Source organism: Tamandua tetradactyla, chromosome 2 (genome assembly GCF_023851605.1).
Source record: "Tamandua tetradactyla isolate mTamTet1 chromosome 2, mTamTet1.pri, whole genome shotgun sequence".
NCBI classification, from domain to species: domain Eukaryota; kingdom Metazoa; phylum Chordata; class Mammalia; order Pilosa; family Myrmecophagidae; genus Tamandua; species Tamandua tetradactyla.
In genome coordinates this window covers 205,206,756-205,231,482 of record NC_135328.1, presented here as the reverse complement: position 1 = coordinate 205,231,482, position 24,727 = coordinate 205,206,756, and the positions used below count along the sequence as shown (strand labels likewise).

General features: G+C 36.9%; 1 protein-coding gene across 13 annotated transcripts in view; it reads right to left on the bottom strand.

Moving 5' to 3' along the window:
• EIF4G3 (eukaryotic translation initiation factor 4 gamma 3) overlaps positions 1 to 24,727 on the bottom strand; it is a 373,254-nt gene that overhangs the window by 303,508 nt on the left and 45,019 nt on the right. The window lies entirely within an intron of this gene.

Sequence of the window (24,727 nt, the reverse complement as noted above, 5' to 3'; positions counted from 1 at the left end):
ATTAATTTTATAAAAGAATTTCTATGGCCGATCCCAAAGCCAGAAACATTAAAAGGAGAAAACATACTAAAGGAAAAAAACCAGACTCTTAATTATATACCATGTGATTCTTATTTATATAACATTGTGTAAAAGGGACAGAAAAGAGATCAATCGGTTACCAGGGAAAGGGACTGACTGCTAAATGACAGGCACGAGGAGATTTTTAGAGGTGATACAACTGTTCTGTATCTTGATTACTGATAGAGGGGATTACATGACTCCATGCTTTTATCAAAACTCTTATAACTATACAATAAAAAGAGTAGATTTTATTGTAGTAAATTATAACTCACTAAACTGGAACCAAAAAAAAGGCAAGTTAATTGTGGAGAAGAGTCTCATTTTTGTTTTTAAAAAAGTACAAGTAACCATGTTTATGTGCACGACTGTATGTATTTATATACATATCTATGTCTACATAAGTATATATACACACACACACACATACACCCATACACATGCAATATTTAAAGGATCTGAGATAGAACAAAACAGAAAGCATTACACATATTTCATTTTTCTCTTATTTTTATTTTCTAATATAATATAATGGTCATAAACATATAAAACTGAAAAACAATTAGCATGCATTTTTATATGAACACAAATTAAATTTATTCAATTTTTTGCTGGCCCTAAACTGACTGTCATTCCATGATCAATATGAAACCAATTCACTCGGGTCCCTTTCCAGAGTCCAGCAATCGACACAAACTGGCTCCTCCTTTTTACATAATATAGCACAAACCAGAACAAGTGTAGAAAATCACTTTGAATTGAGACAATTCTGCATTTTCCCTAATATGAAAGGATCCATTCTCCCTACATGAGGAAGTCATGAACAACTGTGCACTCTAGTGAAAACTACAGACCTCTTAGAATCATTTATTAAAAATTAATAAAAAAAACTTGGACTAGGATAAAAAGCAATTATAACGGAATAAAAGTACAAAATATAAAAACACATTTGTGTTATACTAGTATCTATATTCTATATTAATGCATTAAAAATAAGAACCACACCCCAATAACTATGATATTTCTGAAGTTGTGATAAGAATAAGCCATATGTCAATATAGCTACAACACCAATAATACGATACTGCTAAAATCATAGGGTTTGTTATCTACACTCATAATTCAAAGAAATGCTTAAGCTTGATTAGATATGCTTTCCATCAAAATTAAGAGATTCCATAAACTCTATCAAAAAGTTAAAAACCTCCATTCAGGGAAAGAAGAAAGTAATCTCTCTGTAAACAGAATTACATTTTCCTGGAATTTACTGAATCTGTCAGAAAATCCACACCATGATATTCTAATACTGAGAGCTAAATAAACAAACAAAAACTCCTAAAGACTCAGCAATCTAATCCTAATTCTGAAATAAAAGGTACTCACAGAGAACTAGAGTCAAAAGCTTACAGGTTATAAGCTTACAGGTAAAAAGTGCTACATTCATAGCAGCACTGTTCACAATAGTTAAAAGATGGCATCAAACCAAATGTCCATTGAGTGATAAACATACAAAATGTGATACAAATATATAATGGAATATTATACAGCTGCAAAAAGGAATGAAGTTCTGACACATGCTACTTTCACGGATAAATTCTGAAGGCATCTTTCAGGACAAATATCATCATTTCATTCATATGAAATAAATAGTCTTTACAAATCCACAGAGACGCACTCTAGATTAGAGGGTACCAGGAGCTGGGAAAGAAAGGGGGAGGTGGGAGAGAGACTGCATAATGGCTAGAGATTCTCTTTGGGTGAGGAAAAAGGTTTGGCAATACATGGCGGTGATGGTAGCACAATATTGTAAATGAAATTAATATTACTGTATTGTACACACAAAAGAGGTTAAAATGGGATATTCTGAGCTGCATATGAATTACCATAATAAAACAACTTTTAAAAAGCAGAGGTACAGGTGATCCTAAAATGTGACCCATCAAGTTTCATCCCATTTTTAAAGGGCAAAAGATTTACCATGAAATGCTGATCATCAGATCAATTTTTTTAAGGAGAAAAATTAGATTGCTATTTAAACATCTAATTTAGAAAACTGATAACCAGAAATGAAGACTTCTTATAAACAAATTTCTCAACAATAAGGCTTAGAAACAATCGATTTCAAATGCTTTAGAATAAATTATTTTCATATTCCACTGAAGAAAAACATTCAAATGGATACATTTTTCCCAATTTTTTAAAGTAAAGAAGTTGTACATTTACAGAAAACTCATGCAAAAACTACAAGGTTCCCATATAGCTCCCCCCACATACACACCAGTTTCCTCCATTATTAATATTTTACATTAGTGTGGCAACTTTGTTACAATTGATGAAAGACCATTATCATAATTTTACTATTAACTATAGGTCACAGGCCTATACATTAGGTTACTCTGTGTTGTATAGTTCTATGTTTGGCTCTTCAAATTTTTATTCTGTTTATATAAATATATAAAACCTAAACGTCCCCACTTTAACCTCTCTCACAATATTCAATTCAATGGTGTTAATTAACTTCACAATGTTGCTACCTAAAATTAAAATCTCTGAGATTAATGTGCTCTACTCATTAAAAATAAAGTTTCTATTATCCCTGAGGCACTGCATTAGGCACATGTTTGCTATCAAACATTTTTTTCTTTGTCATAGAAAAAGGCACACAGATATCAACTAAAAATTATACAAATAATAATTAACATTAATAAAGACTTCTCCCAAAGAAATGGCACAAGTGCTAATGAACCACTTGGGGATAAAAAAAAATGAAAGTTACCTCAAACATTAAACATCTTTTTTCCAAAATACTTCCAAGTTAATGTTTATTGAATCTTCAAATCTCTGGCTAAGGTTCTGTTTCCTGTCACCTATTCCACTCAGCCACGCTATCTTAATCCACCACCTTCACAGTTGGTGACGAGACTTTTTCACAAAAAGTAAACAAGTGCTTTCGAAGATATTGCTACCATTTCAATAATGAAGGTAGAAAGCAATATAAAAAATAGGTAATTATGACAACTATTTAAACACTTCCAAAGTTAAAAGATTCTGTTTTCTAATGTAATATTAATTCAAAGCAAAATTAATCAACCATTTATTGGAGTGCCATGTGTGTATTGTATTTAAATTTAAAAGATAATATGACATACCCCCAAGCTTATAATTCAATTAGTTAATCATGTGATTAGGTGATTTCCATGGTGACATGTTTCCACTTATTCAAGGTGGGTCTTAATCTGCTTACTGGAGTACTCTAAGAGGGAATCATTTTGAAAAAAGCTTCAGAACCGACACAGAGAGACGTTTGGAGATGCAGAAAAAAAAGTCCCAGAGAAGCTGTTTGAAACCAGAAGTCATAGGACCAGCAGATGTCAGCCACGTGCCTTACCAGTTGAAAGAGGTGTTTTCATCGACTTTTCTTGAATCAAGGTATCTTGCTCTAGATGCCTTAGTTTGATGGCATTAGAAACTGATCAACTTGTAACTTCATAAATCCCTGTTATAAAAGCCAACCCATTTCTGGTATATTGCATCTGGCAGTATCAGCAAATTAAAAACAATATGTATACACTAGGGACCAACTATTCCACTCCAAGATATACATTCACAAGAAATTAGTGGAAATATGCACCAGGGTAACATGTACAAGAACTTTCACAGGTATATTGTGATTTTTTTTTATTTTAATTTTTATTAATAAAACCAACCAACATACAATATGAACATTCCTTTTTTTCCATCACGTAGATGTAATTCATCATCATCATTTCTTAGAACATTTGCATCAATTCAGAAAAAGAAATAAAAAGACAGAAAAAAATTCATACATATCATCCCCCTTATCCCTCCCTTTCATTGATCACTAGCATTTCAGCCTATTAAATTTATTTTAACATTTGTTCCCCCTATTATTTATTTTTAATCCATATGTTTGACTCATCTGTCCATAGGTAGATAAAAGAAGCATCAGAAACAAGGTTTTCACAATCACACAGTCACACTACGAAAACCATATCATTATACAAGGATCTTCAAGAAACATGGCTACTGGAACACAGCTCTACATTTTCAGGCAGTTCCCTCCAGCCTCTCTGTTACGCCTTAACTAAAAAGTTGATACCTATTTAATGCATAAGAATAACCTCTCGACTCTGTTTGGAATCTCTCAGCCACTGACACTTTATTTCGTCTCTCTCATTTCCCTCTTTCACCTTTCGGTCAAGAAGATTTTCTCAATCCTTTGATGCTCAGTCCCAGCTCATTCTAGGATTTCTTCTGCCAGGACGGTCCATACCCCTGGGAGTTATGTCCCATGTACAGAGGGGGAGGTTAGTGGGTTTGCTTGTTGTATTGGCTGAGAGAGAGGCCACATCTGATCAACAAAAGAGGTTCTCGGGGAGGTGACTCTTCGGCCTAATTTTAAGCATGCTTAGCCTATCCTTTGCAGGATTAAGTTTCATAAGAACCAACCCCAAGATCAGGGGCTCAGCCTATTGATTTGGTTGTCCCCACTGCTTGTGAGAATATCAAGAATTTTCCACTTGAGGAAGTTGAATTTTCCCCCTTTCTCACCATTCCCCCAAGGGGACTTTGCAAATACTTTTTACTCACTGTTCAAAATCTTTCTGGGATTTATGGAGGCATCACTCCGCACAAACCTACAAAAGCTCATGCCCTACTCAAGGTTTCATGTACTTATGGTCTTGAATTAAGCTGTCCACATAACTTATTTCAGGAAATGCACTAGTCAAAACACAAATTTTGCACCAAATAAATATTTTTTGCTTTAGTCTCACACCTAAGCTAAAGTTTTCAAATATTAATTACCATCTGTTTTTAACACCCTGCACTATTAACATTCCTTTGTTCTTCCTCATGCAAAACATTTTTAAATTTGTAAATTTAATCACTATCATTACGGTATATTGCTCTTAATAATCAAAAACTGGAAACAACCCAACTGTCCCACACAGGAGAAAAGGTATGAAATACTCTTCTAAAAGAAATGGAAAGGAAAACTAGAGCAATATACCACACCTCGGATAAATCTTATCAAACATAGTGTGCTAAAGATGACAGAATATATATAGTATGATTGCATTTAGAAAAAGTTTCAGAAGAAATAAAATTAACTAAATCTTCTGTTTAGAGATGCATACAGGGGTAGTAACACTGTAAATAAAAAAGGGGATGGGCGGGCCGCGGTGGCTCAGCGGGCAAAGTGCTTGCCTGCTATGCCGGAGGACCTCGGTTCGATTCCCGGCCCCAGCCCATGTAACGAAAACGGAGAAACAAAATACAATAAAACAAGAAAATGTTTAAAAGATGTTTCCCTTTCTTCCTCTCTTCCTTCCTTCTATCCTTCCTTCCTTCTCTCTGTCTTTCCTTTAAAAAAAAAAAAAAAAAAAAAAAAAAAAGGGGGAATTTAAAAAAATGGCAAACAATATTACCTTATGAGAAAGGGGGAGTTTTGTATAGGAATGGCCACATGACTTTTTTTTTTGACTTGGGAGGTGATACAATATATTTTCAATTTATAAATATTTATTAAACCTTTCTTTTATGTTTTATATACTTCTATGTCTTTATATTATTATTATACTGTCCCACTACTCTCCAAAAAGACTAATGATCAAACAAACTACTGAACACATGGGGTAAAATATCAGATATTGTTACACAGTTGTCCTACAGAGTAGTAAGAATATAAAAAGGAAAATATGCAGCAGTATTTTTTATGAAACTCTAAAATATTGACAGTGAAAACTTCAGCTAGCTAGTGAATTTTCATTCAAGATTTCTATCTAAAGACAAATTATCTTCCAGAAAACACATCATCAATTCCCGTATACATCTTATATTTCACAATAAAAAATCTTTTAAAAACTCAAGCCATCTGGTATAGGATATAACATTTACATATTTAGCACCAAACTGTGTGGTTAAATATACTCTCTAATTAAGAGCTATCAAACATCAACTTCAATTTCCAAATAACAAAAATTAAAATATATAAATTACAGTTTCCTGAACATAATCTTTCTTTGATGACTGCAGATGAACATGTTGAAAACACCAGGTAGAAAATATGGAGAAATGGTAAGAATACCCCCTCCTTTCCAACTGGGCAGTAGATACTCAACTACTCAATAGGAACCTATTACTGCCATGCTTCCAATGTTCAAAAGAAAACAAAAATTTGAATTATTATATAAAATTTTCCTGATCTGCAAAACACTATTCAAGCCAAAAGATACACATCTGTTGATTAGGCAGAGTCAACCAATGTGTGAATCCAGCCCTAAGGGTACCCTTGTGATTCAATATAAACTTTCTATTTTAAGAAAGCTCTCATATGCAGACTTGTGGTTGTTAAAATATTAAACAAATAGGAATAAGTAAATGTAGATAAAATTCAAACATTTTACATAAATGTATATATATAAAGCACTGTTCTACTGTTTTTGCTAAACTGAATTTTATACATAATTACATGTAGTATAAATAACATATACAATAAAACTGCTTTTCAAAAGCAAGTAAATCATTGCTAAAAGGTATCATGATAAAAGAAGGCACCAGAATCCCTATCAAGTAATGTTAATTATTTTAGAATAATTCATATAAAGGCAAATGGCACTGGTTTATGTTGAGAAGCCACTCAATTTTTTATTTCAAGATAAAGTTTATTTAGTAAGGACACTGAAAAGCACCCCAACAGCTGCAACTCCACATAGGAATGCCCAAGTACAATTTGGAGTAGCTTGGAAAGATCCCAAAGATTTTTTTACTTAGCTAATTTCAATACCTGACATTCCTCAGGCACCAGAACGGAAAAGTAAAGTTTTCCTTCCTCACTGATTTTTCATATCATTCTGTTCCACCTACACATAATGTATATAGTATCTGCACTACAATGTATGCTAAAATTTTACTCAGTATCTCTCCAGCACTGTTACTGCCTAACCCAAACTACCATTAACAAGGAGGGTAAGAGGTTCCGGGGAGATGGCCAAATACGATAGATAGAGTTCACCCTGCTCCAAGGAAAAGTCAGAGAAGGGACCGGAGGGCAACTGAGATGGCAATTCAAGGGTGCAACTGACTGGAGAGCCTTCTGCACCACACAGGGAGAATCTTCTGCACCCTGGTTCAAAAAGCTGAGGAACGGAGAAGTAGAGAACTGGAGCCTAACACAGAAGCCTGGAGTCCATAAGAGTGCACAGACAAGGAGATGGGGACTAAGAAGTAAGCTAAGCTGTGTATTTTGAAGCGGCTACCCTCATCAGCGCATCCTCATGACTGACAACTCACTCCATGCACATGAACCACGTCACCCGCTACCACTCCCTGCACTCCAAGTGCCCCAGCCCCACCAACCCCAACTGGGTGGACCTGCCCCACCCCCCAACCCCAAGTGCAACCCAACTCACCTTTCCTGCACTGTCTCCAGTTCATCAAGGCTGTGGGCACAAACATCTATACCCAGGCTACACTAGCCCCCAGCCTACAGTGTTACACAGCATCCCACACCTCGCACCTGCGCCCTCAGCTCTGCGCATCCGTTTACAGCACTCCAATACCCGCACATGCGCATGATTATCAGTCACACTTCGCAGCTCTGAGAAAGCAATGACCCATGCAGCTGTGTCACATCTGCCCCCAGCCCATGAAGACGAAACACCAACCGACTAACATAGCTCTGCACATACCCACAAAGTGCCCTGCACCCTAGTTCAGTGTAAACCAAGGTTACGCGCACACACACACACACACCCGCCCCACCCCGACCAGTATACTGGTACAGCTACATACTCCCTAGCCACGGGGCACCCACGTTTACAAACACCAGCATAACATACCCTACCTGCACCTATACCGGTGCTGCTACTCATCACTGCACTGCTGTGCCCTGCCCTGTACCCTGCCTGCATCCTGCTACACATCCACCCGCAAACACAAAGCCTTAGACTACTGAAGGCAATCAACTCCCAAAGTAAATTAGTCAAGATATTTACATATGATGAAAACAACAGAAGATCACTAAGCATATCACAATGCAGACAGATACATGTCAGTCTAATGATCAAATTAAAACAGAGAAGACACCGACTTTGAAACAATTAATGAAAGATGTTCATATAACACTACTTAATAAAATAAGGAGGATGAGTAATGACATAAAGGAGATCAAGAAGACACTAAAAGAGCATAAAGAGGAAACTGAAAGAATAAATAGAAAAATAGCAGATATCACAGAGATTAAATACTCTGTTGAAAAATAAAAAACATACTAGAACACCACATAGCAGATTGAAGACACCCAAAAAAGAATAAACAAACCAGATGACAGGATAACTGATTTTGAACATTTAAAAGAGAAAATGGCATAAAAGATACAAAAATCTGTACTGGATCGCAGGAAAATGATACATACACAAAACAAAGCACACAAATATAAGAATCATTGGTCTCCCAGAAGGAGAAGAAAAGAATAAAGGGCTAGTTGAGGATATAATGGGGAAAAAGTTCCCAACCCTTATAAAGGACATAAATATACAAATCAAAGAAGCCCCATGAACTCCAAACAGAATAAATTCAAATAGGTCTTCCCCAAGACACATACTGATCAATCTGTCAAATGTTGAAGATAGCACACAATTTTCAAAGTGGGCAGGGAAGAGAAAAACAATCTACTACACACAAGGGAAACCACATAAGACTCAGTTCAGACTACTCACACACAATAGTCTGGCACAATAGAGGCGAGAAGGCAGTAGTATGATAGACTTAAGATCCAGAAAGAGATAGACTTGCAGTCAAGAATTCTGTACCCAGTCAAATCGTCCTTAAAAACTGAGGGAGAAGAGGAGCAAGATGGCAGCCTAGCGAGGTGTGGGATTTACTTCATTCTCCTGAGCAGCTAATAAATAGCCAGGAACAGTACAGAATAACTGCTGTGGCCACATCAGTGACTAGACACACAGTGCACGCCAGTCTGGACCAGCTGGACTGGCTGCGAGCCCACCCAGAACCGAAAGTTCCCCAAGCAACAGCGGCCGGTGCCCCACCCCACCAGCAGCAGGGGCTGAGCGCAACTTCAATTGCGGAATTAATTAACAAATTCTGACTACTAAAAAAAACAGGCCCCCAGCTCAGCTGAAACTTGAGTAAAAGCAGAGGGTGCTGATTTTTGCCCAGGTGCATAGGGGGTAGGGCTGATGGAAAAAGGAAAAAAAAAAACAGAGGTTTTTTGGATTTGAAAAGGTTTGGGCCCTGAAGGAAAGGAGGGGGCATAAAGAACCTGGAGATAACAGAGCAACATACGCACTTAACTGCTTGATTGGCAAACCAAGAATCAGGGGTCCAACTCTGAAAAGGATTTTTCTCTTTCGTTTTGGTGGCTGTGTTTCTAAACGCTTGATTGCTCTTTGGATATAGCTGTAAAGCTTCTCAGGCTCCACTATCCCAGGCATAAGTAGAATTAAGCTTCTGTGAGTATTTCTTTGGAGCCTGTACCTTCCCCTGGAGAGAGGTGGGGCCCAGCTCCGGTGGGATCATCCCTCAAGGAGTTCAGACCCCAGGGTCTGGAAAACTGAAGTGATTAAAACCAAATTAACAACCTCTCCTCTGTCCCCACCATGCCCCCCGCAGGGAGAGTCTGCTCAAGTTAAAGGTACTGCATCACCTTATGCTGATGGGACCGGCAGGCAGACAAGCATCACATACCGGGCAGGGTAGGAAAACAGAGAGCCCAGAGGTTCACAGGAAAGTCTTTCAATCTGCAGGGTCACATCCTCACGGAAAAATGACACAGGTGACTCTCTCTTCCTGACAGAAGGCCAGTTGTTCTGGAAAAACCTGGCTGGGGTCTATAATACCTAAGTAGACCCTTCTTGGTGGGGGGGGGGGGGAGGAGGAAGGTACCATACAGACAGGGGAAGAATAGAAAAAAAAAACTGAAAAATTCTGACCTGTGAAACAAAACCTAAGAGTTCCAAAATACGGTGAACCAAATATCAAAGAACATATCGACAACAATGTCTTCAGCAAGAAAATCCTAAGTTAAAAAAAGTGAAAACATTCTTCAAAATAAACTGCTTAAGGTAATTAATTGCCTAGATGCCAGCAAAAAAAAAAAAAAAAAAAAAGAATCATACTGAAGATATGGTCCAGTCAAAGGAACAAACCAACAATTCAAATGAAATACAGGAGTTGAAACAATTAATTCAGAATGTTCGAACAGACATGGAAAACCTCATCAAAAACCAAATCAGTGAACTGAGGGAACATATAAAGAAGGCAAAGAATGCACAAAAAGAAGAAATTGAAAGTCTGAAAAAACAAATAACAGACCTATGGGAATGAAAGGCACAGTAGAAGAGATGAAAAAAACAATGGAAACCTACAATGTCAGATTTCAAGAGACAGAAGATAGGATTAGTGAACTGGAGAATGGACATCTAAATCCAAAAAGCAGAAGAAAATATAGGGAAAAGAATGGAAAAATATGAGCAGGGACTCAGGGAATTGAATGACAACATGAAGCGCATGAATATACGTGTTGTGGGTGTCCCAGAAGGAGAAGAAAAGGGAAAAGGAAGAGAAAAACTAATGCAGGAAATTATCACTGAAAATTTCCCAACTCTTATGAAAGACTTAAAATTACGGATTTAAGAAGTGCAGCGTACCCCAAACAGAACAGATCTAAATAGACGTACTCCAAGACACATATTAATCACAATGTCAGATGTCAAAGAGAAAGACATAACCTCGAAAGCAGCAAGAGAAAAGCAATTCATCATATCCAAGGGAACCTCAATAAGACTATGTGTAGATTTCCCTCCAAAAAAAAAGTCCAGGAATAGACAGCTTCACATGTGAATTCTATCAAACATTCAAGAAAGAATTAATAACAATCATGCTCAAACTCTTCAAAAATATTGAAGAGGAGGGAAAGTTAACTGACACATTTAATGACGCCAACATCACCCTCATACCAAAATCAGAGAAAGATATTGCAAAAAAAGAAAACTACAGACCAATCTCTCTTATGAATATAGATGTAAAAACCTTCAACAAAATTCTTACAAATCGAATTCAACAGCATATTAAAAGAATTATACACCATGACCAAGTAGGTTTTATCTCAGGTATGCAAGCATGGTTCAACACAAGAAAATCAATTACTATAATACACCATAGCAACAAATCAAAGCAGAAAAACATCATGATCATCTCAATTGATGCAGAAAAGGTATCTGACAAAATTCAACAACCTTTTCTGTTGAAAACACTTCAAAGGATGGGAATAGAAGGGAACTCCCTGAACACAGTAAGGAAATATGAAAAACCCACAGCTAACATCATCCTCAATGGGTAAAAACTAAAAACTTTCGCCTTAAGATCAGGAACAAGACAAGGACATCCACTATCACCACTGTTATTCAACATTGTTGGAAGTTCTAGCCAGAGCAATTAGACAAGAAAAAGAAATACAAGGCATCCAAAATTGGAAAGGAAGAAGTAAAATTCTCACTGTTTACAGATGATATGATACTATATGTCGAGAACCCAAAAAAATCCTTAGAAAAACTACTAGAGATAATAAATGAAAACAGGAAAGTGGCAGTTTACAAGCTCAACACTCAAAAATCTGTAGTGTTTCTATTCACTAGCAGCAAACAATCTCAGAGGGAAATCATGACAAAAATTCCATTTACAATTGCAACCAAAAGAATAAAATACTTAGGAAAAAATTTAACTAAAGAGACAAAAGACATATACAGAGAAAATTGTACAAAATTGTTAAAAGAAATCACAGAAGACCTAAATAAATGGTAGGGCATATCATGTTCATGGATTGGAAGACTATAGTTAAGATGTCAAATCTACCTAAACTGATATACAGATTCAAAGCAATGCTAATTAAAATCCCAAAAACTTACTTTTCAGAAATAGAAAAACAAATAACCAAATTTATCTGGAAGGGCAGGGTGCCCCGAATGGCTAAAAATATCCTGAGAAAGAAAAATGAAGTCGGTAGTCTCACACTACCTGACTTTAAGGCATATTACAAAGCTACAGTGGTCAAAACAGCGTGGCACTGGCATAAAGACAGATATACTGACCAATGGAATCGAATGGAGTACTCAGATATAGACCCCTTCATCTATGGACAAGTGATCTTTGATAATGCAGCCAAGCCAACTCACCTGGGACAGAACAGTCTCTTCGATAAATGGAGCTAGAGAACTGGATATCCACATTCAAAAGAATGAAAGAGGATTCATATCTCATACCTTATACAAAAAGGATCAAAGACCTAACATTACATCTAAGACCACAAAACTGTTAGAAGAAAATATAGGGAAATATCTTACAAAAAATATAATAGGAGGAGGTTTCCTAGACCTTACACCCAAAGCATGAGCACTGAAGAAAGAAAGAAATGGGAACTCTTCAAAATTAAACACTTTTGTGCATCAAAGAACTTTGTAAAGAAAGTAAAGACAGCCTACACAGTGGAAAAAAATACTTGGAAACATTATATCAGATGAAGGTCTAGTATCCAGAATATATACAGAGATTGTTCAACTCAACAACAAAAAGACAAACAACCCAATTACAAAATGAGCAAAGGACTTGAACAGACACTTCTCAGAAGATGAACTACAAATGGCCAAAAGGCATATGAAAAGATGCTCAACTTCCCTGCCTATTAGGGAAATGAATATCAAAACCACAATGAGAGATGATATCACACCCACCAGAATGGCCAATATCAACAAAACAGAAAACAACAAGTGCTGGAGAGGATGTGGAGAAAGAGGCACACTTATCCACTGTTGGTGGGAATGTCAAATGGTACAACCACTGTGAAGGCAGTTTAGTGGTTCCTGAGGAAGTTAAGTACAGAATTGCCATATGAACTGGCAATACCATTGCCAGGTATCTACTCAGAAGACATGAGGGCAAAGACACAAACGGACATTTGCACACCAATCTTTACAGCAGCATTATTTAAAATTGCCAAGAGATGGAAACAGCCAAATTTCCATCAACAGACGAGTAGCTAAACAAGCTGTGGTATATACATACGATGCAATACTATGCAGCTGTAAAACAGAATAAGGTTACGAAGTATGTAACTATACGGATGGACCTTAAGGTCATTATGCTGAGTGAGATTAGCCAGAAACAAAAGGACAAATACTTTATGGTCTCGCTGATATGAACTAACATTAATGAATGAACTTGGAGAATTTCACTTAAGAACAGAGATCATGAGGAGATAGAAATAGGATAGATATTGGGTAATTGGAATTGAAGAAATACAGATTGTGCATTCCTTCACAGGGACTGATTGTAAAAATTCAGAAATGGATAGCAAATACTACCTAACTTTAATACAACAACATCAAAATACTGAATGAAGCTAAATGTGAGAATGATAGAGGGAGGAGGGTTGGGAAGACAAATGAAATCAGAAGGAAAGATATACAATAAAGACTGAGATGGTATAATCTAGGAATGCCTAGAGTATATAATGATAGTGACTAAATGTGTAAATTTAAAACTGTTTTGCATGAGGAAGAACAAAGGAATGTCAATAATGTAGGGTGTTAAAAACAGATGGTAATTAATATTTGAAAACTTTAACTTAGTGTGAAACTAAAGCAAAAAATGTTTATTTAGTACAAAATTTATATTTCAACTAGTGCATTTCCTAATACAATTAATGTGAACAGCTTAATTGAAGAGCATAAGTACATGGAACCTTGAGTAGGGCATGAGATTTTGTAGGTTTGTCCAGAGTGATGCCTCGAAAAATCCAGAAGGATCTGAACAGTGAATAAAAAAGCATTTGCAAAGCCCCCTTGGAGTAATGATGAGAAGGGGAAAATTCAATCTCCTCAAGTGCAGAATTCTTGCTATTCTCACAAGCAGTGGGGACAGTCAAAGCAATAGGCTGAGCTCCTAATACTGGGGTTTGTTCTTTTTTTTTTTTTTTACATGGGCAGGCACCAGGAATCAAACCCGGGTCCTCTGGCATGGCAGGCAAGCATTCTTGCCTGCTGAGCCACCATGGCCCGCCTAGGGTTTGTTCTTATGAACTTAACCCCGCAAAGGATAGGCTAAGCCTACTTAAAATTAGGCCTAAGGGTCACCCCCAAGAGAACCTCTTGGATTGCTCGATGTGGCCCCCTTCTCTCAGCCAAAACAACAAGAAAACTCACTGCCCTCCCCCCTCTCTACCTGAGACATGACTCCCAGGGATATGGACTTTCCTGGCAATGTAGGACAGAAAATCTAGAATGAGCTGGAACTCAGCACTAAGGGATTGAGAAAACCTTCTCGACCGAAAGGGGGGAAAAAGAAATGAGACAAAATAAATTGTCAATGGCTGAGAGATTCCAGAATCGAGAGGTCAACCTGGAGGTTATTCTTATGCACTAAATAGAAATCGCCTTTTTAGTTAAGGCGTAACAGAGAGGCTAGAGGGAACTGCCTGAAAATGTAGAGCTGTGTTCCAGTAGCCATGTTTCTTGAAGATCACTGTACAATGATATAACTTTCACATTGTGACTGTGTGATTGTGAAAACCTTGTGCCTGATGCTTCTTTTATCCACCTTATGGAGAGATGAATAAAACATATGGATTAAAAATAAGTAGGCAGTCCGGAGAAGATGGCGACTTAGTAAGGCGTGTGGGTCTTAGTTCCTCCTCCAGAACAACTAGTAAAGAACTAGAAACAGTACAGAACAGCTCCCGGAGCCACAACAGAGACCAGAAAAACAGCATACCCCATTCTGGACCGGCTGGACCGGCTAAGAGTCTCCGCTGCGATGAGGTCCCCGAGAGGCGCGCGCTTCCCCGGGCCGCAGCGGCTGGCGGCCGGAGCTCCCTCCCTCCTTTCCGGGATGGCTGGGAGCTCTGGATCGGGTTCCGTAAACCACGGTGGCTGGCGCCCCTCCCCATGCACGGCTTCCCGGGCCAGCTGGGAGCCTCGGAGCGGCAATCCCCCAACCCGCGGTGGCCGGCGACCGGAGCCCCTTCCACACACGTGGCTTCCCGGGCTGGCTGGGAGATTTGGATCCGCGGTTCCCCAAGCCGCGGCGGCCGGGGCCCCTCCCCCATGTGCGGCTTCCCGGGCCGGCTGGGAGCCTCGGAAAAGCGGTCCCCCAAGCCGCGGTGGCTGGCGACTGCAGCCACTTCCACACATGAAGCTTCCCGGCTGGGAGCATCCGAACACGGGATCCCCAAGGCGCAGTGGCTGGCACCCCTCCCCGACAGACGACTTCCCGGAGGGAAAGGAAAGAGTCTCCAACAGTAGTAGAGACTGAGCCCAACCTAACACCAATAGTGGCATTAATGAACAACTTCTGACTACTAAAAATACGCCCTCAGCTCAGGCGAAACTGATCGAGGTGGAAATCGCTGATTGGGCTAACTGAAAAAGAGGAAAGGGGGCGAAACAGAGCCTTCTGCGGCTGTTTCTACGGAGGCTTCATTGCCTCTGGGCTCAGTGCTGGGATTACACAGGTTACAACTGCCCCGAACGCAGAAACAGACTGCTTTCAGGACTCTCTACCACCTGAATCTTCCCCGCGGGAGGGGTGAAACACAACTCAGGTGGATTCCCTCTCTCAAGGAACTCAGATCCCAGGACTTCACAATTTGAAGCCATTAAAACCAACCTACAACCTTTTCTCTGTCTCCACCACACACCCAGCAGCGAGAGTCTTCCAAAGTTAAAGGAGCCACAACATCTTTTGCTGGTGGGACCCGCAGACAGACAAGCACCACATACTGGGCAGGATAAGAAAAACAGAGCCCAGAGACTTCACAGGAAAGCCTATAACCTGCTGGGTCCCACACCCAGGGAAATTTGATTAAATGCCCAGACGCCAGCAAAAAATAACGAATCACACCAGGAAAATTGAAGATATGGCCCAGTCAAAGGAACAAACCAATAGCTCAAATGAGATACAGGAGCTGAGACAATTAATGCTGAATATACGAACAGAAATGGAAAACCTCTTCAAAAACCAAATCAATAAATTGAGGGAGGACATGAAGAAGGTATGGGATCGACAAAAAGAAGAAATGGAAAGTCTGAAAAAACAAATCACAGAACTTATGGGATTGAAAGACACAGTAGAAGAGATGAAAAAAACAATGGAAACCCACAATGGTAGATTTAAAGAGACAGAGGATAGAATTAGTGAACTGGAGAATGGAACATCTGAAATCCAAAAAGAAACAGAAACTATAGGGAAAAGAATGGAAAAACTTGAGCAGGGGATCAGGGAATTGAATGATTATATGAAGCGCACAAATATACGTGTTGTGGGTGTCCCAGAAGGAGAAGAGAAGGGAAAAGGAGAAAAACTAATGGAAGAAATTATCACTGAAAATTTCCCAACTCTTATGAAAGAACTAAAATTACAGATCCAAGAAGTGCAGCACACCCCAAAGAGAATAGACCCAAATAGGCGTTCTCCAAGACACTTACTAGTTAGAATGTCAGAGGTCAAACAGAAAGAGAGGATCTTGAAAGCAGCAAGAGAAAAACAATCCGTCACATACAAGGGAAATCCAATAAGACTATGTGTAGATTTCTCAGCAGAAACCATGGAAGCTAGAAGACAGTGGGATGATATATTTAAATTACTAAAAGAGAAAAACTGCCAACCAAGACTCCTATATCCAGCAAAATTGTCCTTCAAAAATGAGGGAGAAATTAAAACATTTTCAGACAAAAAGTCACTGAAAGAATTTGTGACCAAGAGACCAGCTCTGCAAGAAATACTAAAGGGAGCACTAGAGTCAGATACGAAAAGACAGAAGAGAGAGGTATGGAGAAGAGTATAGAAAGAAGGAAAATCAGATATGATATATATAATACAAAAGGCAAAATGGTAGAGGAACGTATTACCCAAACAGTAACAAGTGGTTATTAAAAGAATTTAAATACATACAATCTTCTTATAACCAAATGCCTATTCCACAACAAACAAAAGAATTTCATATTTTTTCCATAACTGTGATGTTTAACTCCCTGTGTCAACTTGGCTAGGTTTTAGTGTCCAGTTGTTTGGTCAAGTAAGCAATGGCCCAATTGTTACTGTAAGGGTATTTCAAATATTTAAATCATTAGCCACTGACTGCATTCAAGGCTACTCACCAATAATCAAGAAAGGCAATTGCCTTCAACAATGAGAGAAGTCACAGCCCATCAGATGATGGGAGAACTGATTTCAGCAGTCAGAAAGAAGAATTTCTAGCACTGCTGTAGTCAGCCAGAAAGTTGCTCTTCATGAATTAAAAAAACACCTTCATCAGAGTTACCAACCTGTGATCTGTACTATAGAATTGTACTTGCCAATCCTTACAGTTGCATATGTAAATTCTTATAATAAATCTTTAATATTTACTTATATACATACATAAATATACACGCATACACATGTACATATATATCGTCAGTTCTATTTCTGTGGAGAACCTTGCTTAAAATTCAATAATTCAAAAATATAAAATGAGAAAAAAGATTAAAATGATAGGAAGTCTTTAAAAAATCCTAATTATTCATTTCCCTACATAACAAGAAACGAGTACTTAAACTTTTGCTAATTTTATAAATGAAACATGGCATCATTATTTTATCAATGTCAAGCATTCTTCCACTTTCTTCTGCTAATTTCCTCTTCTGTAAATTGAGAAATATCAGTTCTGACCTATCAGATCAGCAATATATATTTTTTGAATTAGCAATATTTTAAAATGAGAAAACTTGAAACTGTCAAGATATAACGAAATGGACATACTCCTATAGTGGTAGCAGCAATGTACCGCTACAAATTATATAGTCTGTGAAAAATATTAAATACCAAAATATATTTTAACCCAAAATGCTTCTTTTGGGATTCTTAGCCAAATAATCCCTAATAGAGAAAAAAAAAATGCACACACATATTAAAACATATACAAATATGCATGTCCTGAAACCTAGAGGACCCAGCCTCTCCAGAACTTCAGCTAGTTCTATCTCCCTACCCCATATTATTGACAGCCCCTTCCAACATAAAAAAGTTAGAATGGCCATAGCCCAAATATCCCTAAAAGAATGGGATAGAAAGATCAAAGGTTATGATGGCGTTATACAGAGAAAGTAGGGTTTAACTAACAAATATGATTGGTGAATCATTAAATTGATATTTCTTTTAGTCTCCAATATCTTAGAGCAGCTAGAAGAACCTAAAATTGTGAAATTGTAACCCATACCACACTCTGAAATCTGTTCTACAACTAATTATTGTGCTATGCTTTGAAATTTATTGCTTTTTTGTATATATGTTATTTTTCAAAAAAAGTAGATTGTGATGATGAAAAATATTTATTTCTTCTAGCCACCTATATTCCGGAGCAGCTAGAAGGGAAAATTTAAGAGGATGGTATGGTAGCCCGTGACAAACTCTGGGATCTGTCCTGCAACTACCTGTTGAAGAGTGCTTTGAAAACTATTGCTTTTTTCTTTCTTTGCTTTGTTCATGTTATATTATACAATAAAAAAGTAAAAAAGAATTTATTTAAAATAGAAAATAAAGAAGTGGTTGTTAAGCAAAACAGGGGACTAGTTATGCAAAAGTTATACCCCATTGAGGAGCTACTTAAAATGTTAAAATTATGTTCATGACTGTTATAATTAATATGGAAAATTATTTATAAAATGAGGTTTAAAAAGAAACTTTGAAATTTATTGCTTTTTTTGTAAATACGTTACTTCACACAAAAATATAAATTACTAATAGGAGAAAAATATAACGAAAAAATATAAACCAAAAAAATAAAAAGAGGCTATCAACAACCAACATCACTCCTTTTAACTCTAAAGAGCACCCAGGGCTCTATCTGAGATTCTACAAGTTTCAAGCCCTAAGTTTATATATCAGAAACCTAAAACTTTCAAAGGTTCCTAGACCAAATAAGTCCTGAATCCCAGAGGTGCCAGTCTCTCCAAAAACATCAACTAGTTCCATCCCCCTATCTGATATTATTGATTACTTTTCCAGCATGAAAAGTTAGAATGGGCACAGCCAAAATATCCCTAAAGATTGGGAAATGGAGCAAAGGAGAAGGAGGAATAACAGAGAAGTTAGGATTTAACAAATAATTATGACTACTGAATCATTATATGGATATTTCATTTTAGTCTACAGTGTCTTGGAGCAGTCAGAAGAAAAAACCTGAAATTTTGGAACTGTAACCCATGTGAAACTTTGAAATCTGCTCTATAATTACTTATTAAAATGTACTTTAAAATTGATTACTTTCTGTTGTATGTATGTTATATCTCACAATAAAGAGATGTCAAAAAAATATTAAACTGCATAATCATTATGATTTAAATAATGGTTAATAAGACGTTATTAGGGGGAAAATACAGTATGAAACATGAGATTATACTAGCCTTAAGGGTTAACTTATCTTTTCTTACAGGAACAAACTACTGATACCCAAAAGAACAGGGATGAATCTCAAAGTAATTATGCTGAGTGAAAAAAGCCAAAATAAATAAATAATAACAAAGAGCACATAATTGCATGATTCAATTCATGTAGTAATCCATAGTGACAAAACCAGATCAACAATAGGGAAAACAGGAAGGAGTGATTACAAAGGGGCACAAAGAAACTTTGGGGAGTGACGGACATATTCATTTTCTTGATTGTGGTGATGGTTTTCATGGGAATATACATATGTCAAAACTTACCAAACTGTACACTTTAAATAAGTCCATTTACTATTTATCAATTTTATCCCAATAAACCATTATTGAAAATGAAATATAAAGTCAGTTCAACTAGTATATTTACCATAAGCAAAATGGATGGATTTTATTCTGTTCTGGATTATGGGACAATTAAATGGATTGACATCTTGCTGAACATTACTGTCTAAGTGGTACTAATAAACTCAGGCTGAATTTTGTTTCCTGTGGAGAAGTCTCTGCTGGCATGTAGGCCCAATCAATATCTTGGGAAAAAATATAAAAGCATGATTTTCTAATTAGATAACATAGGGCTACAGGGGGTCAAAATCAGGACTTTATAAATAAAGTATAAACTGGCCTAATAGGATTACATAATATTATAGGATTCAGGAACAATTTATCCAAATTAAATATTTTTTTCAAATTAAAATATTTATAGGAATATTTCATAAGCAGATAAGACAACCCTTCTACTTTCCCTGAAAATGGACTGCTACTTCTTGTAGTATGCTCATTTTCCCAGAGAAATGCTCTAATGACAAATTTGCATAAATAAAATAACCAGACTAAAATGTGACATGAAAGTATTACAAAAGTTGAGTCCAATATGGGATGTCTCTTTGATATCAACAGAGAACTTGCATCAAATGGCTGACATCAGTGCATAAAGCTTAATACCAGATATAAAAAAGTGAAATATTTAATTGTATATATATTTTTAAGAATGGTCAGTAGTCTTTTTGCCTTTCAAGGAATTCAACCAACTCAGTGAAAGAACAAATTAGCACCACATGAGGTAATAGGAGGTGAACTGGGAGTTATCCTTCATCTTATGATGCAAAAGTGATGCTAATGAACCTAGACACCAGAGGAATAATGAACAATATATAATCCTGGGGTTGAGGAAAAGGGAGACCAAGGACTTCAAAGCTCCTGGTCCACTACCTCCTACCAATTCAGTTAATAAAGTGTACAGCAATGTAGTAAAAGTGGAACAAAGACTTAAATTACTAAGAAGGGAAGCAATTTATCAAACAATGGAGACTATAATTTAAAAAAATATATTTTTGCTGAAATATCTTCACAACACATACAGTCCATCCAAAGCATTTAATCAATGGCTCACAATATAATCACACACTTGTGTATTCATCATCATGATCATTATTAGGACATTTGCAATACTCTAGAAAAAGAAACTAAAAGAAAAAAACTCATATATCCCCCTTTCACTGACCACTAGTATTTCAAGCTACCCTTTTGTTCTTTACCCCTTATGCCCCCTATTATTTATTTATTTTATCCTTATTTTTTAACTCATCTGTCCATACTATGGATAAAAGGAGCATCAGAACAAGGTTTACACAATCACACATCACACCATAAAAGTTACATAGTTATACAATCTTCCACAAGAATCAAGGCTACTAGAACAGGGCTGAACAGCTTCAGGTACTCCCCTCTAGCCACTCCACCACAACATAAACTAACATTAAGGAATATCCCATGTTGCCAGGGAGATTTACACCCCTGGAAGTCATGTCCTCATTGCAGGGAGAGCAGTGAGTTCACCTGCCAAATTGGCTTAGAGAGAGAGGCCATATCTGAGCAACAAAGAGGTTCTCTGCAGGTGACTCTTAGGCATAATTATAAGTAGACTCAGCTTCTCCTTTGTAGGAAGTAAGTTTCATAGGGGCAAACCCTAAGATCAAGGGTTCAGGCTATTGAATTGGTGTCTCCCCACTGCTTGCGAGAATATCAGTAAGTCCCCAGATGGGGAAGTTTAATATTTCCTCCTTTCTCCCCAGAATGCTACACACAAACATCTTCTAAATTGACCAAAGAACTATACACATGGCTTTAAACAGTAAAAGTCAAATTTGAGCTAAATAAAAAAAATTATTCAAAACATTTCCTATGAACTCTGTAATGGGCACTGTGCTGTCAGTCAAAGATTTCTGATGCTCTCATCACCTAAGTATTAATTTTAAGTTACATGTCCTTATTTATGAGAAATCTTAATAGCATGCCTAGTCATTAATTCAGTAATTCCACTTCTGGAAAGTTATTCTATAAAAATAATCAAAAATACAAAAGAAGACTTTAATTTAAAAGTTGTTATTTATGTTAATTTCTTTTTTTTTCTTTCCGTTAATAAAAAAATAAAAAATAAAAAAAAATAAAAAAAGTTGTTATTTATAATTTAAAAATTACAAACAACCTAAATGCTTAAAAAAAAAAAACCAATTAGAGTGGCTAGAGGGAAGTACCTGAAATTGTAGAGCTGTGTTCCAGTAACCATGTTTCTTGAAGATGACTGTATAATGATAAAGCTTTTGCAATATGACTGTGTGACTGTGAAAACCTTGTGTCTGATGCTCCCTTTATCTATGGTATGGACAGATGAGTAAAAAATATAGATAAAAAGTAAACAAATGGGAGAACAAAGGTTAAAATAAATTTAGCGGATTGAAATACTAGTGGTCAATGACAGAGAGGAGTAAGGGGCATGGCATGTATGAGTTTTTTCTTTTTTATTTCTTTTGCTGGATAGATGCACATGTTAAAAAAATTATCATGGTGATGAATACACAACTATGTGATATTATCATGAGCCACTGAATGTACACCATGTATAGAATGTTTGTATGTCAAGAATGTTTGTATGTTTGCTGTGTACAATATTAAAAAAACACCAAAAAATATTCAAATATATTCATTTTTCTCAGCAAAACCCTTGTTCCTCACCCAGTATTCATCACCAGAAAGAGCACCATGTTCACTCAGGTGCTGAAGTCAAGATCCAGGACATCACCCTTTACTATTTCTCACACATTCCATATCAAGTTTTCATTATACCCTATTGACTCTACTTCTGAGATACCAACCAAATCCCACTACATGTCTTTTATCACTATGCACTTTGATGAAGTTAGCCTCACCATTTGCCTCTTAACTGGTTTCAATGCTTCTACTTCACTAACTGTTCACTCACCTGTCCCCATCACGTCTACTCACCATATAGTGAGTAAAGTAATCTTTTAAAAGGAAAATCAGATCTACTGTTCTTGATCTCCCAATGGCTTTCCATCATATTTTAGATTAAAATTCAAAGTTAATCATATTAATCAGAGGCCTCATATGTTTCTCTGAATTCAGTCTCCTATGTCTCTACTTCTACTTCTCTTCACTATAACCACATTGGCTTCCTTTGCAGTTCTAAGACCAAATTAAGGAAGTTCTTCTCTCTGGGCCCTTGCATTTCTGTTCTTTCTACTGGAAATGTTCTTCCCCTAGAATTCTTCAAGACTTGCTACCTCACTTCATTTCAGTTTCTGCTTAAATACCACCTTTTGAAAGTGGACTTCCCTTGGGGCACGAGATATAGTAAGCTCTCCAGTCATTTACTATCTCTTCAACCTGCCTCAGTTTGCATCTGGGCACTTATTATCACCCAAGTGTATAGCATAGGTGTTTACTATTGTTCTATTCCATGAAAATGTAAATTCTGAAAGAGCTGGGTTTGTTTTGCTCACGATAATATCCCCAACACCCTGACACACAATATGTCTTTACTATGGCTGACACACAAAATAAGACTAATAAATATCTGTCAAATAGTGAGTGTGATGGTTAGGTTCATGTGTCAGTTTAGCCCAGGTGAAGCAAGCACTGGCAGGGTTGCTACTGTGAGGACATTTCATGGGCTTCAATTATCAGTAAATTGATTGCATCTATGGCTGATTACATTTAAAATCAGCTGAGGAGATTGCCTTCAACAATAAGAGACATCTCATCCAATCAGTTGAAGGCTTTAAAACGAGAAGTAATATTTCATCAGTCAGAAGAGAGAATATTCATCTTTATTTCAGCCTGCCAGCTCTAGGGGATTCATTTAAAACCTTCACTGGAGTTCCCAACTTGCAGTCTGGCCTACAGAATTTGGTCTTCTGCAACCCCAGCAACATGAGACAATTTTTATAAAAATTTCATAATATTTACAGATATCTCCCGTTGGTTCTGTTTCCCTAGAGAGCCCTGACTAATAAATACAGTGAGTGAATATGAAATCCTTATAATGAAACAAGACACAATAATTTATTGCTGAAGAAATATTTCAAATGACAAAGGAAAAACTAAAAAAGTAAAAAATTAGGATAAAACATCTTACAACAGGCAAAAGACAAAGGAAACTATATTAACAATGGCAATAGTCTCTAGAAATCACTCTGAATTACTAAAATTTTCCTTCTCTTCTTTTACTTATTTTAATTACTGAAAATAATTCAATGGTGAAGGTGCACTTTTATATTTAGAAAAAATATATTTTTTTTCTTTTTAAGAGTTATGCCTGATAAAAATCATATTACCTTCGTGCCCAGTAAAATCTATGGCCTAAAGGAATTTAGTGCCAGAAAAAATAAATGTTATATTTCAATGTGAATAGAAGTTTCACAATTACTAGGATAACCAGATAATTTATCATCCAAACTGGGTCAATTTTCAGAGTGAAAGAAGATAGAAAAAAATACTTGACAAGCGTTTAACTTACCTACAACGGTATGAACTGAGACGAGTCTCAGGCAAACCCAAATAACTGGTCACTGTACCCATTCCTTGTATGATATAGTTCTAACTCTTTAGGACCACCCTCAAAGTGCTGAAACCCACCTATCTGCAATCTACTGCTGTTCAGTGAACCCCATGCCACAACAAACTAATGACCATTCCACTAATCACTGTCTGGCACAGATGAGATTGAGGTCACATGCCCGCTGCAGAGATACAGCAAAGCTGTCTCTGTGGGAATAGGTACTTGATGTCCTGAAAAGATTGAAGTGTTGCAAAGCTGCTTGAGTCTGGGGCAGAAGGAGGCCTTGGGAAAA